At 36.7% G+C, this 14,321-nt stretch overlaps 1 non-coding gene across 1 annotated transcript; it reads left to right on the top strand.

Moving 5' to 3' along the window:
- The first annotated feature begins 13,863 nt into the window (after positions 1 to 13,863).
- On the top strand, positions 13,864 to 13,970 carry LOC128292169 (small nucleolar RNA R71). Its single transcript, XR_008282154.1, has one exon. It is a non-coding gene; the product is annotated as a small nucleolar RNA R71 (small nucleolar RNA).
- Positions 13,971 to 14,321: the final 351 nt, after the last annotated feature.

Here is a 14,321-nt window from a genome sequence, read left to right as displayed (position 1 = left end):
GCGCAGTGAAAGTGTGGTGTGGTAGTCTGTGTTAGTAGTTGGAAATTTAGAGGACGAAATTTCTTTTAGGGGGTACAATTGTAACGCCTCAAAAATCCCAAAATCTAAAAATCCTGAAATCTTGAATTTTTCTTTTTATGCTTAATAATTCCGGTTAAATGCTAATTATGCAAAGGTAGGTCTTGGTCAAGGTTTGAGTTCAAATTAAGGGGTAGAAGAAATTATAAGTTAATTATTAAAAGAATCAGGGTTGGCAAGTAGTTGGGCTTTTAAATAAAGATAGGGGAAAATAGTAGCAAAGAGCGTAGTAGAGGAGTGGCTAAGTGATGCCACTTAGAGTGTAGGGAGGTGGCGTTAATAGCTAGCAAAGAGGTCCAAGGTTCAAATCCTAGCTTATTGTTTTTAGAAGTTTAATTTTGACCTTCTAGAAGAACGGAAGTGGCATGAAAGTGGACTCCAAGGGAAGTGTTCAAGAGAGAAAGTTAAGGAAAGGATCAAGGGGTTATCAGGGAGAAAAACGAGGAGATGAGAAGGGAGAAGTGATGGATCCGAATGGAGAATTGGGCATGGGAAAATTCAGCTATAAGGCTTATAAATAAGTGCCGAATGCTAGGGTATGAAGCTAATGACCGAATTTCCTTCACCCTCTTACCAGAAACTCTTTTCTCTAAAAGCCGAAAACCCTCTGCCTTTCTTTTCTTTTTCGCCTTCCTCATGTCGAATTCTATTCTTCCTCTACCTCATTCCTGACTTTTCTTTCTTTTTCCTTGGAGCCGAATAACCCTCTTTTTCCATACAAAATCGTAAAGGGCCGAACCTCTTTGGTCGAATACCCTTGGTGCAATCACTACTCCTTCTACTTCGGTCAAATCTAGTGTAAGTGTTGTTCTTCCAATCGGTTTTCTTTACTAGGTATCGATTATTGTCCCTCACTCTTTCAATCAACTTTGGTAGGTGATCACGAGGTTTCGTGATAGGTTTTAAATATTTATAATTACTCGTTCTTGAACTAACTATTATCGCGATATAGGCAAGTGTACCTATCGAACAGTAGTATAGTTTTAGCAAGACTGGATTGTCAAACCCAAAGGAGCTAAAAGTATTAGTAATGACTGTCTTTTTATTATCTAGCCTAAGAATAATGGGGTTTTGTTTTAATTAACTAATTATCTAAACTAAGAACGTACAGAGAAAAGAATTGGGGAATTATTTTTGGGAAAATCGATTGAATGAAGACAATACCTAAGGAAAAATCCACCTAGACTTTACTTGTTATTTTGGCTCCGAATCGGACGATTTATTCATTCAACTTGTTCTGTAGAGATCCCTAAGTTATGTTATTATCCCTATTCAAGAATAATAATGTCTAATCCCTAGATTGAATAACCGAGACTTTTCTCTAATTAACACTCTAGGGTTGCATTAACTCGATCTATGGATCCCCTTATTAGGTTTCGCCCTAATCCGGCAAAATCTTGTCACCCTATTTCTAGGTGCGTAATCAAATCTGCTTAATTATGATAAATGTACTCTTAGACAAGGTCTATTCCTCATCTGAATAAAAGCTTATCTTGAATCAGTATCCTGGGATATCAAAACAAGAATTAAGAACACATAATTAAGAACAAGTTAAATATTTATCATACGATTCAGAAAATAATAACAAGATTCGTCTTAGGTTTCATTCCCCTTAGGTATTTAGGGGATTTAGTTCATAACTAAATAAGAAAACATCTTAGAAGAATAGAGAATACAAAACATAAAGAAAACCCAAAACTCCTGAAGGGAAATTGAGGAGAAATCTTCAGTCTTGATGATGAATTCGGCTTCTGAGATGGATCAATTGGCTTCCTTGGAGTAATTCATTACTCCCTATTTCCGTCTCTCTTTTCTTCCTCCTCTAGGGGGTATTTATAGGCTTTGGAATGCCTAGAAGCCCTCAAAAGTAGCCTTTTCTGAATTAGACTTAACTTGGGCTCAACAGGGACACGCTGTGGCACACGCCAGTGTTCGATTACTTCAGGCCGTGCTCGAGCCTGCCAAATTGACACGGCCGTGTTGATTTCGAACCTTGGCCCATTTTCTCTGTTTTTTGCCCGTTTATCAGTTCTTTCGCTCTACTATGCTCTTCGAAGTATAAAACATGAAATTAAAGCATTAGGAGCATCGAATTCACCAATTCTAATGAGAAATCATCCATAAAATGCATTAAATATGGGGTAAAAATATGTATAAATTACGGTTTATCAAATACCCCTGCACTTAAGCATTTGCTTGCCCTCAAGCAAAATTCTCAACTCATAATCAAAATAAATTCTTCTCAATTTATAATTTCTATCGCTAATATCTCACATTAATCCATAAGTAATCATACATAGAGAAGTCAACCAAAAGAACATAAAAGTTCCAAACATTCCATGTTGAGCATTTTATTCATGCAAACATGGGTGTCTCCCCTCATTTAAGTAATTACCTTTGATTCAGAACACCACAGAGTTTCACATCCTCACTACAGGTTCACTCAAATCACTCGAGGCGTTTAAGGACAATAAATGAAGCACTCAATAGTCAATAATGAAAAGTCATTACCATAGGCTTGCATGAAAATCAAATCTTGCGTACAATAGAGCTTCTTCTCAGAATATGAAATTACAGATATGTATACGTAGTTTTTTTAATGAAAGAATAAGTTAATAAATATAAACTAACTATTAAGAACAAAACATAGCTAAGCAATCCATTCAACTCAAATCTTGACAAAAAATAGGGATTAATTTAGGGGATTTCAACAATAATGTGTTAAAGGTTAATATTAAGGGTATACAAGAAATGGCTTGTTAGGCTCAAGGGGGTTTACTAGGGGTTAATCGTGGAGGTAGGCTTTTCATGGCATGAGTGGCTTAATACTAAGTGCCTTAATCATTTTGATATATCAAATCAAATGGTGTGGTCTCGACATGCATAATCAAGCAAGTTCTAGAATAACAGTTCAATCTTGGCCTTTTAAAGCAATAATAAAAGTGAGCATGAAAGGATTAATAGATGCTCAAAAGGCTTAAATATCTCACAAAAATTATGGCTTTTTGATGTTTAGACTCGTGAATTCCAATTCAAAGTAATACCTAGACTTGGGGAAGCAACCTATAATTTTAAATTCTTAAAAATCAACTTATCATGCTTGATTCCCTAATGTCTTAAAGTTTAAACAATCAATGCATAAATGCCTATGTTTTATATATCAATCAAAATCATAAATCAATTAAAATTTATCCTAAATATGATATGAGAGTTTTTTAAGAGAATAAGATGATTATTCAGGGATTTTTCTGATAATGAATGAATGCCCCCCCCACACTTAAGATGTACATTGCCCTCAATGTACAAAGATAGTTATTAGAGTATAAAAATAAGATAGGGAGAGAAGTGAAACTTCTTGTTTGATGAATTCCTCGAACAAGAGTTTTGGAGAGTGATTGGTTTGAGAGTGGAGGAGGATACTCCGACGGTCGTAGAGGTTCATTAGGCCATAAGTCCTGCCCCAAAAGAATATTATATCTAGTGGTAGCTATGGTCGTGGTTGAGCAGGACATGGCAGTCGTGGAGAACCTTTTCCGGTGGAGTTTTAGTTCTTATGTGATGATGAGCTTAAGAGATCTATATAACTGTGATAAAATCAGGAACTTTTTAGTGGATATTAGGAAGAATAATTACTCATAAAGAAAAACCAAAATTTATAATAAAACTCTAAAATCTGCTAAAAAATAAAAATAAAAATTAAAAACATAAAATAATAAAATAAATATTTCTAAACATCTTCATCGCTGGATGGTTCGCGAGGTGGGACTGGCGATGAGATGTAGAGGTGCTGACAAATCTGCTGTAGAGTAGCATCAATGTTGTCAAATCATTGAAAACACTGATGCTTGAATCAAGTGAAGCGCTCAGAGATATCAGCATATGAAGCCGTTGCATGAACTGGACGAGAGGGTGGTGGTGGCTGAGTCGGTAGGTCCTCATGCTGTGGGGGGACATCATCAGGAATGTCCTCGTAGGCTTCCTCCTCGATAGATTGGGTGAGACGATACTGGGGAAGGTAGGTTCCTCGGCGCCTCTCGATCATCCTCATGCTAAGTATGCTCGAGATGCCTTCTGGGGACATCTGGCTGATGAGGGTGAGGAACGATTCTTGGGCCGCGGTGTTGAAGAGCCCGAAGTGTCGCGCTAGCTGGGTCACGTAGGGGCCAATGGAGATGACCCCCTTCCGATACCGCTCCGTCTGGTGTTGAATCCTAAGGGCAATGAAATAGGCAAGGTCGATGACGTGCCCTCGTGACATGCACCTTAAGAAATAGACATCGTGGGTGTTGACAACGCCAGTGCTGTCTCGCCTCCCTGTAATCGTGTGAGCTAAAATAGCATGTAAATACCTCAGGGATGGTGGGAGAACTGATGCCTTGGAGCGGCTAGGATTGTAGGAGGCCGTGCTAAGGGCCAACGTGTGCCAACACTTCAAGGGAGAGAAATGTATGTGGCGACTGAGAGCATGTAGTTCATTCTCCTCCCTGAACTCCTCTATCTATAAGCCTAGTGCAGCACCAAACTCTGGGGTGCTTAGCTGGTGGATTAATCCGCCTAGGCAAAACTGGACTGTGCCGGGATCATCAAACCTCACTATTACGGTCTAAAGATGGAACGTTGAGCATAGTTCCATCGTGAGCTCGAGGTATGTCGACTCGATAATCCTGAAGAATAGCTCCCAAGGGTCAGTGGTTAGGAGAGCCTGAATCACGTCAGCCATCTGAACTTGTTCTATGGTAGCCCAGTCGATGCAGCGGCCCGCTGCTAAAGGTCGGGCCTAAAGTATTTGGAAGAGATCTTCTTGGGGCCCTCGTGGAAACTGTAAGAGAGGCTGACAAATTTTTGCGGTCGGACCCGCAGTGTTTTCTTTCTTCTTGAAGGTGACATTGAAAGCCTGTAATATAAAGAATAATAATAATAGGTAAACATATTCGAAGGGGAAGTAAACTATTTCAGCCAAGACTACTAATATGAAGCAAACTCAACCACAATAATAATGAGAATGAGAATAGAAATGTAATGGGTATAAGGTTTTCCTAGTCTCAATTTAACATAAATTGTATGGTAACTAACCTAGGAATGCAATTGAAATGATAGACATTGGCATGATAATAGCATGAAAATAAGCATAGTAATGTCATGGATATGAGGTGTGTCTAACAACTTGATTTAATTCGAAATGTATAATAAATAACCTAAAAATGCAAATTAAATGATAAAGTAATGAACAAAAATGAAAACTAGTTCAAAAGTAATGGAGATTATTGTAATAATAAGCATTAATAATAAGTAAAATAGAAGTGAAAGGAGTAAACAAACGCTAAGGGAGAGAGATTGAGATTTAAAAACGAAGTTGGAGGCGGCGCACGGGCGTGGCAGGGGGACCGGGTGGAGTTGCAGCGGCTAGAGTTAGGGTTTTTGAATGGAGAAGAAAGTGAATAGTGTAGGGTATTTATAGATTTTGGGGCACACGTGCTGTTTTAATAGGTTCGTCCATGGTTTTTCCATACAGGAGTGTCGCACACCCGTGTTGTTTTGACAGGCTCGACCACGGCCATGTCACACGGCCGTGGCATTTTATCACAGCCCGTGTTAGGGAATTCTTTTTCCCTATTTTCGTATGGCCTTAGGCACACCCGTGTGCTTGGCCATGTCTCTGTGGAAACACCTATATTCAAGATTTTTATTAGTTGGTTAGGAGTTAAATACCAAAATTTAAAGAAATTAATAATGTTAGTGCCTGGGCTGCCTCCCAAGAAGTGCTTATTTATAGTCTAAGCTCGACTTACCTGTAACACCCCGTACCCGAGACCGTCGCTGGAGTCGGACACGAGGGGTTAACGGGCTTAATCCACTTATTTGCACAGTTCATTTTAAAATTTTCCAGACAGCTGGCTAACTGTGTCACTGACACCTTAAAAATCATATCTTGAGTTCCACAACTCGAAAATCAGTTTTGTAATTTTTGCCTGAAACTGGACTCATATATACATCTACAAATTTTTTTCTAGAATTTTTGGTCAGGCCAATTAGTACAGTTTATTAGTTAAAGTCTCCCCTGCTACAGGGTACGACTACACTGACCTTTGTGCATTACAACTTGGATATCTCCCTGTACAGGGCTTCAATACTAATGCCGTTTGTTTCTATAGAAACTAGACTCGAAAAGGAATCTGTACATATATGACATGACTTCTAATTATCTCTGGTCAATTTATAATGAATTTCTAAAGTCGGAACAGGGACTCCAGAAACCATTCTGGTCCTGTCTCACGAAAACTTAAATATCTCTTAACATACTGTTCATATGATCGTTTCGTTACTTCCCTATGAAAATAGACTCGTCAAGGTTCGTTTACATAATTTATTCACTATTTAATTCCATTCCTACTATTTTTAGTGAAACATACTGTTCATATGATTGTTTCGTTACTTCCCTATGAAAATAGACTCGTCAAGGTTCGTTTACATAATTTATTCACTATTTAATTCCATTCCTACTATTTTAGTGATTTTTCACATCCACGTCACTGCAGCCGCCAAGATCTGTCTTTAAGGTAGGCTTTACCTATTTCATAGTTTCCATGATTCAACTAGCCCTTTAACATAAATAGCACAAAATATGATCATGATTAACCGTCCCAATGGCTAATCGTTTCCAAACATTTCCATACCTCTTAATGAACAACATACAATGATTATAATACCATGCCCAAAGTATACTTAAGCCATTTTCGCATGGCTATCCAAATTTACACAAAACCAAAAGGTACATGACCTACAACAAAAGGGTAATCCTATACATGCCATTTCAAAATTCAACCAAAAGTATACCAAAAGGAGCTTTGATAGTGTGGGAGACTTCGACTTCAAAATCCCGAGTCCGATAGCTGAAGAACCAAAATCTATAAAACAGAGAATCAAAGAAACGGAGTAAGCATTTAATGCTTAGTAAGTTTGAGTCATAAATTTAGACACAACCAAAGTATAGCATTTATGTAGCCAAACAGATAATTTCACATGCACGAATTCTCAATATCATACTTACTTCACATTACCAACCCTTATATTCATACACAAAGATCAACTTAACCAAAGGCCGGTAGCTCATTTATCAACTGAGCGAATACTTATTTGTAAGGGCTCAACTAATTCAAAGCACATACAAAACATACCTCATTGTTGGGATTTCACAAGCGTATTAACTGAAATTTTTACAGCAAGTTCATTCATTCCCTAATCACGTACATTCGGAGTTTAACCGGATATAGCTACTCATTCAAATGCCTTCGGGACATGGCCCGGTTATAGTAACTCGCACCAATGCCTTCGGGACTTAACCCGGATTTAGTAAGTCGAACAAATGCCTTCGGGACTTAACCCGGATTTAGTAACTCGCACAAATGCCTTCGGGACTTAACCCGGATTTAGTAACTCGCACAAATGCCTTCGGATCTTAGTCCGGATATAGTCACTTAGCACAAAGCCTTCGGGACTTAGCCCGGACATCATTCGAATAACCATGCACATTTATCAATAAATCATGACACATTCGTACTTCATTTTCATTAGCAAAACTCAAACACAAGGCACTTTTCACACTTGCAAATTTCGCTCAATAGCCACACACAAAAAGCATGATTTTAATTTGCTTAAAACATGATCTAATCAAAGCATAATCTAAGTTCTATTACTCAAGAACTTACCTCGGATGTTGTCGAATGATTCCGATGGCTATTCGACCACTTTTTCCTTCCTTTATCGGATTTAGTTCCTCTTTGCTCTTGAGCTTAATTTAACAAATAAATTGATTTAATCATTTGAGCATCGAAAAGAGGAACTCAAGGTACTTAGCCCATATATATTCATTAGACATTAAAGTCACATATGTACGAATCGTGAATCAAACTCAACACATTAGTTAATATTCTCCTTAGCCGATTTTTCTAAGTCAAGAATAAGCCTTCAATATGCTTACCTATGGCGAACAAACACATCAACCTATGTACTCATTCATGTGGCGAATATGCATGTCTATGTTGAGGCCAATTATATACTCAATACCACACACAAATGGCATACATTTTACTAACTAATGCATTACATATTATAACTCAATACGCATCCATCATTTACTCCATAACCGAAACACCATCATGTGTAAATATATACCTTGATATATTGTATATGTCATACCAATACATCATGTGCAAACATATATATATATATATATATATATATATATATGTGCAAGGGCCGAATTACTAAGTTGATTATAACCAAACATAAACGTAAATCCAAAACACAAATCTTACCTACCATGCAATAAGCATAAATCATACTTATGAATATACCATGGCCGAATACATCACAACACCATACCATTCCAATTTTGGTCATGGTTAAACAAAGAACTTAATGTCTCACTCAAAAATGCTAAAAAGAAAATCCAAGAGTCGTCAATCCACCATCACATGTATCATTAACAAGCTTCACATTTAGCATGCAATGGCATTAACACAAAATCCACCTTGGCCGAATATCATCCCCATGACATAGCAAAGATTTGAACCATGGGCTAATTAGAACTCAAGCTAGCAACTAAAGACATGTATGAATCTCATGACACAACATCAAACATACCTTAATCTAGATACAAGTATGGCGAACCTCCTCCTAATTCTCTTCCAAACCAAACATGAAGCAAGAACTCCTCCCTCTTCCTTAGAATTTTCAGCCAAAAGAAATGAAAAAGGATGAACAAATTTTTTCTCTTTCCTTCACTCACGGCAATAGGGGGAAACACTCACACATTCTTTCCTCTTTTTTTTCCATTTCTTTATTACCCATACTTCTTATTTTATTTTTCCTACCATACATCACTAACATAACATGTTTGTGACATGTTTCCACTCATAGCATGGCCGGCCACTACTAATTAGGGGGGGAAATTTGACATGCAAGTCCCCCCTTTTTATTACATGCACTATTAGATCCTTATAGGTTACCCTATCACATTTCGAAAGTATCACACATAAGTCCTACTAACTGAATTCACATGCAATCGACTAAATCGAAGCTTGAAACTTTCACACATTCATATTTACATATTCTAGACAATAATTATCACATTCAAATATTTTGGTGCCTCGGTTTAGCGGTCCCGAAACCACTTTCCGACTAGGGTCACTTTAGAGTTGTCACATTACCTCTTCAGTGAATGGTCATGGTGATTTGAGGAGTTTATACTCCTCATTCCTGCTATCAATCTCATCAAAATAAGGTTTTAGTCAGGTGTTGTTTACCTTAAAAGTGCCGAACTTGGGATGACTCACCTCCACCGTACCGAATGGAAAAATACTGAGTACTGTAAGAGGGATTTCCTCATTCGGTGTGGTAGTGACAATATGGGGATCTGTGGCATCTAATAAGACCTTATCACTAGCCTTAAGTTGATTTGGAGAGGTATCGAACTCCTTCTGGCGTAATTTTGGTTTATCGTGTGTTTTTGGTTTATGTGCTCACCATTCGTCTAGCTCCTCTATCCATAGCCTTCGTTCTTCATGAATGTGTCCTCTATCATTGCTGGAACATGGCTCGTGAACTTCTTTGAAACACAACTTCTGCAAAGTAGGTTGTGTCATATTGTCAGTTTTAGAAGACTGGTGTGGACCATTACCTTCAATGTTCGATGTGATGCCAGAATTACGAGCTTAAAGGGTGATTGTTTCGTCTTCCACACGAAGTGTAAGCTCACCTGTGCCGACATCAATAATTGTTTTAGCAGTTACTAAAAAGGGCCTCCCTAAAATCGAAGGGGTGTTATTATCCTTTCTATTTCTAGAACAATAAAGTCAACGGGAAATATGAACTTATCTACTTTCACTAGTACATCTTCAATAATACCCCTAGGAAATCTAATAGTTTAATCTGCCAATTGAATGCTCATCCTAGTTTGTTTAGGTTTCCCAAGACCTAGGTGCTTAAACATTTTGTAAGGCATGACGTTAATACTAGCCCCTAAATCAGCTAATGCATGATTTATATCTAAACTACCAATTAAGCAAGGAACTGTAAAACTCCCTGGATCTTTCAATTTGTGGGGTAGCTTATTCTGTAGAATAGCTGAGGAGACTGCATTTAGCTCTACATGTGACGCTTCATCCAACTTATGCTTATTTATTAAAAGCTCTTTTAAAAATTTCATTGCATTCGGCACCTGCGACAGAACTTCAATAAACGGTAAGTTAATATGTGATTTTTTCAAAAGTTTAAGGAATTTACCGAATTGTTCATCCGAGCGATCTTTCCTTGTTGCGTTAGGGTATGAAACACGAGGTGTAACGACCCAAATTTTAAGGTCATCGAAAAATTGAATTTTCGGGTTATAACTTTCGTAAAATAAATTCGTAAATATTTATTAGAAATATTTACGAAGCTAGTAGTGAGGTTAATTAGATTTTAATTAAATAAATTTAGCTTAATTAAGGCTAATTTAGTGAAATGACTAGATTGAATATAGTGTAAGAGTTTAATTGTAGCATAGAGAAAATTCAAGGGATTAAATTAGAAATTATACCATAAGGTGACAAGTGTATGGTAAGTATAAATACATGTGTATTAATTTAATTAGTACAAATGTGTGAGTATATATGTATTTACTTATTATATAAGTAAAAAATAATTATTACTAAATATAATATAATAATATAATAATATAATAAAATAAAGAATGAATAAAAGAAATAAAATAAAGAAATAAAAGAAAGAATGAAAAACGAAACAGAATAGGGAAAGAAAGAAAGAAAAAAGGGAAAGAAAAAGAAAAGGAAAATTTAGGGTTTTAGAGTTCCAAGCTTGATTGGTAAGTCAATTTGATCCATTTTCTTGTAATTTTGATGTCTATGGAATCCTAGGAAAGAATACTACTTGAGTTATGTTGAAAGTTAGAAAGTTATTGAATTTTTAAATGATTATTAAGTTGAATAAATGGAAGAATTAAGTGTTAATTTAATGGAAATTAAAGTTAGAAGTGGGAGAAGGATTAAATTGTGAAAGAAAATATAGGTCTTGCAATAATAGGGATTGAATTGAGAAGATGTTATAATTAGTGTTTTATGCTAAAAATTTAAGAGTTGGAATAGTTTAAAATGATAATTGAATGAAAATATAGGATTTATTTTGAAGACAAAGAATGGTTATGGTGGTAGGACCTAATTGGAAATATAGTACAAGTTACATGGAAAATTAAAGAGTGTGTTATTAAATAACATATATTGATAATTTTAAATGTTAAATTTTATGTAGCCAACGTAGCACCGGAAATATCATCGAAAAAGGGAAAGGAGAAAGTGAACGAGGATATCGAGTAAACTCGAGAAAAATCAGTTTGTATTTATATAAACTATAATTAATGATTTAATACAATGTAATTGCTATTCTTAGTAGTTAGAATGTATAATAAATGATATGATGGAAAATGTTACTACTTCTGTATTATAATGATATGATTTGAATACCCTATTAACAGTGTCGGGCTAGTCGAATATAATTGGCAAGCCATAGGATTGGAAGTGTTCAGGGATATTCCGACTGTGTGTCGATGACACACTATATGTGTCGACTACTGTGACTATTCCGGATTCGTTCCGAAGAGGTACTTTGTACCTGACTATGACTGTTACTGCTACTGTTATTGTTACCCTACGGTGTATTCCGGTTTTGACCAATGAAACACTATACATTATCCCCGGTGTGTGGGTTGGATCCATGTATCCATCTAGGTCCGAGTTATGTTAATAGGGGTAATTGAAAGTACTAAAGACAAAGACTGACTGCTATTGATTATATGACTGTTATACAAGTATTGAAAGATATTGAATGATATGAAAAGTATAAAAAGAATTACTTAAATACATGTAAGAGCTATAAGTTAAAGGTAAGTGATGAAGCTAATAAGATTATGAAATAAAAAGTTATGTTACAATGTATATACATAGCTTACTATTGTTTAAGTATTTGTTTATAGAAATACCACTGAGTGTATACTCAGAGTATGGTATGTTTCTGTGCGCAGGTCTAGGTATGAAAGAAAGTTAAGGACTCAGCATCCAAGCCAATCCCGGACTTAAAGTGGTGAATACTTTTCGTTTGGTAGTATGGCATGTACCTAGGTTGTTAAGGTGTTATTTTGTATATGATAGTGTATAAACATGAAAGTTGTTGAAGTATGGTATGAAATATGCATATTTTGAAAGTTAAACTTTTATGAGTTTGACTAGTATGATAATGTTGTATAATTTTGATATAAATTGTGGTATAAATTTTTTAAGAGGTAATGAATGAAGGAATGTATATTTGCTAAGTTTGAATGGGATAATGAATGATATTTGATTTAGGAACTATTAGTAAATGTTTGCGCATGAAATAGATATATTTGGCATGTGAAAATTACCTCAAAAAGGGGTGGCAAATTGGCTTAAATCAAGCCTATATGGTGCCACACAGTCAGGGGACACGGGCGTGCCTTATGGCCGTGTAAGAAACTCAGTAACCTCCTAAATATTACATGACCTCGACACACGAGCATGTCATTTGGCCGTGGGCTTAAGTCAGTAGCTAGCTATGTACCACATGGCTACAGCACACGGGCATGTTCCAGGCCACACGGGCATGTCCCAAGTCACACGGGCGTGTGCCCCTATCTCTAAGGAAAAATTTCTAAAGTTGCTAGTTTAGTCTCGAATCACTTCTAAAACATATATTGGGCCCCGTAGGCTCATATTAGGGACTTTATGATGTAATTTGATGAATATTAATCTGGAATGTAAAGTGTATGACTAAGTTTTGTATAAATGTTAGTGTTTAAGTCCGGTAATACCTCGTAGCCCTATTCTGATGACGGCGTGGGGTTAGGGGGTGTTACACGAGGTTTATTTTCTTCATTCACTGTTTTGTTATGACTTACCTCACTTTTACCTTTGCTCACCACAGTTTCTTGCATCAATTCTGGCTCAAGCGCAATGAATCCTTCATTATCTTGAGTACTAATTGCGTTGAGGTGTTCCCTTGGGTTAGGTTCAGTATTACTTGGTAAGCTACCTTATGGTCATTCGGAGATTGGTTTAAATAGCTGGCCTATTTGAGTTTCGAGTCCTTGGATCGATGCTTGTTGATTTTTAAGTGCTATCTCGGTATTTTGGAAACGGTTTCTGACACCGAGATGAATTTAGAGAGCACCTCCTTAAGGTTCGGTTTCTTTTCTTGTTGATAAGGTGGCTGTTGAAAACCCTGAGGATTTTGTGGCTTTTGATTCCCTTGACCACCCCAGGAGAAATTTGGGTGGTTCCTCCAACCTGCATTATAAGTATTACTGTATGAGTTATTTTGAGATCTAAAGTTATTGTTACCCATATAGTTGACTTGTTCCTCTTCGGTTGTAGGATTGAAGGATTGATATTCTGTATGCACACCTCCTCCACTTGAGTCACACTCATTACTAGATGTACCTGCGTAGAACCAAGTAAACCATCAATCTTTTTATTGAGAAGTTTTACCTGATTTGATATCATAGTAACTGAGTCGACACTATAAACGTCTGCTGTTTTTGTTGGCTTAGTCCTCATGACTTGCCACTGATAGTTATTTAGTAAAATTTCTTCAATAAATTCATAAGCCTCTTCAGGTGTTTTGTTGTTGATGGTTCCTTCAGCAGCTGCGTCAATCATCTGTCTTGTCGAGGGATTCATACCATTGTCGAACGTTTGAACTTGCAGCCATAGAGATAACCCATGGTGAGGGCACTTTCGCAATAGATCCTTGTACCTCTCCCATGCATCGTAAAGTGTTTCAAAGTCCATCTGCACAAAAGAAGAGATATCATTACTTAACTTAGCCGTTTTAGCCGGCGAAAAATATTTTAGTAAAATTTTTTCGATCATTTGTTCCCAAGTAGTGATAGACCCTCGTACTAATGAGTTAACCACTGTTTAGCTTTGTTTCTCAGTGAAAAAGGGAATAACCGAAGGCGAATGACATCATTAGAAACGCCATTAATTTTGAAAGTGTTGCAAAATTCCAAAAAATTCACCAAGTGAGTGTTGGGATCCTCATCCTGCAAACCATCAAACTGAACAAACTGCTGTATCATCTGAATTGTGTTAGGTTTCAGTTCGAAATTATTCGCAGCAATAGCAGGTGTAACTATACTTGACTAAGTTCCTGTTAAAGAAGGTTTAGCATAG

This window comes from Gossypium arboreum, chromosome 4 (assembly GCF_025698485.1).
Source record: "Gossypium arboreum isolate Shixiya-1 chromosome 4, ASM2569848v2, whole genome shotgun sequence".
NCBI classification, from domain to species: Eukaryota; Viridiplantae; Streptophyta; class Magnoliopsida; order Malvales; family Malvaceae; genus Gossypium; species Gossypium arboreum.
Note: the sequence above shows the minus strand (reverse complement) of the source record. Positions and strands in the feature narration are given on the sequence as shown.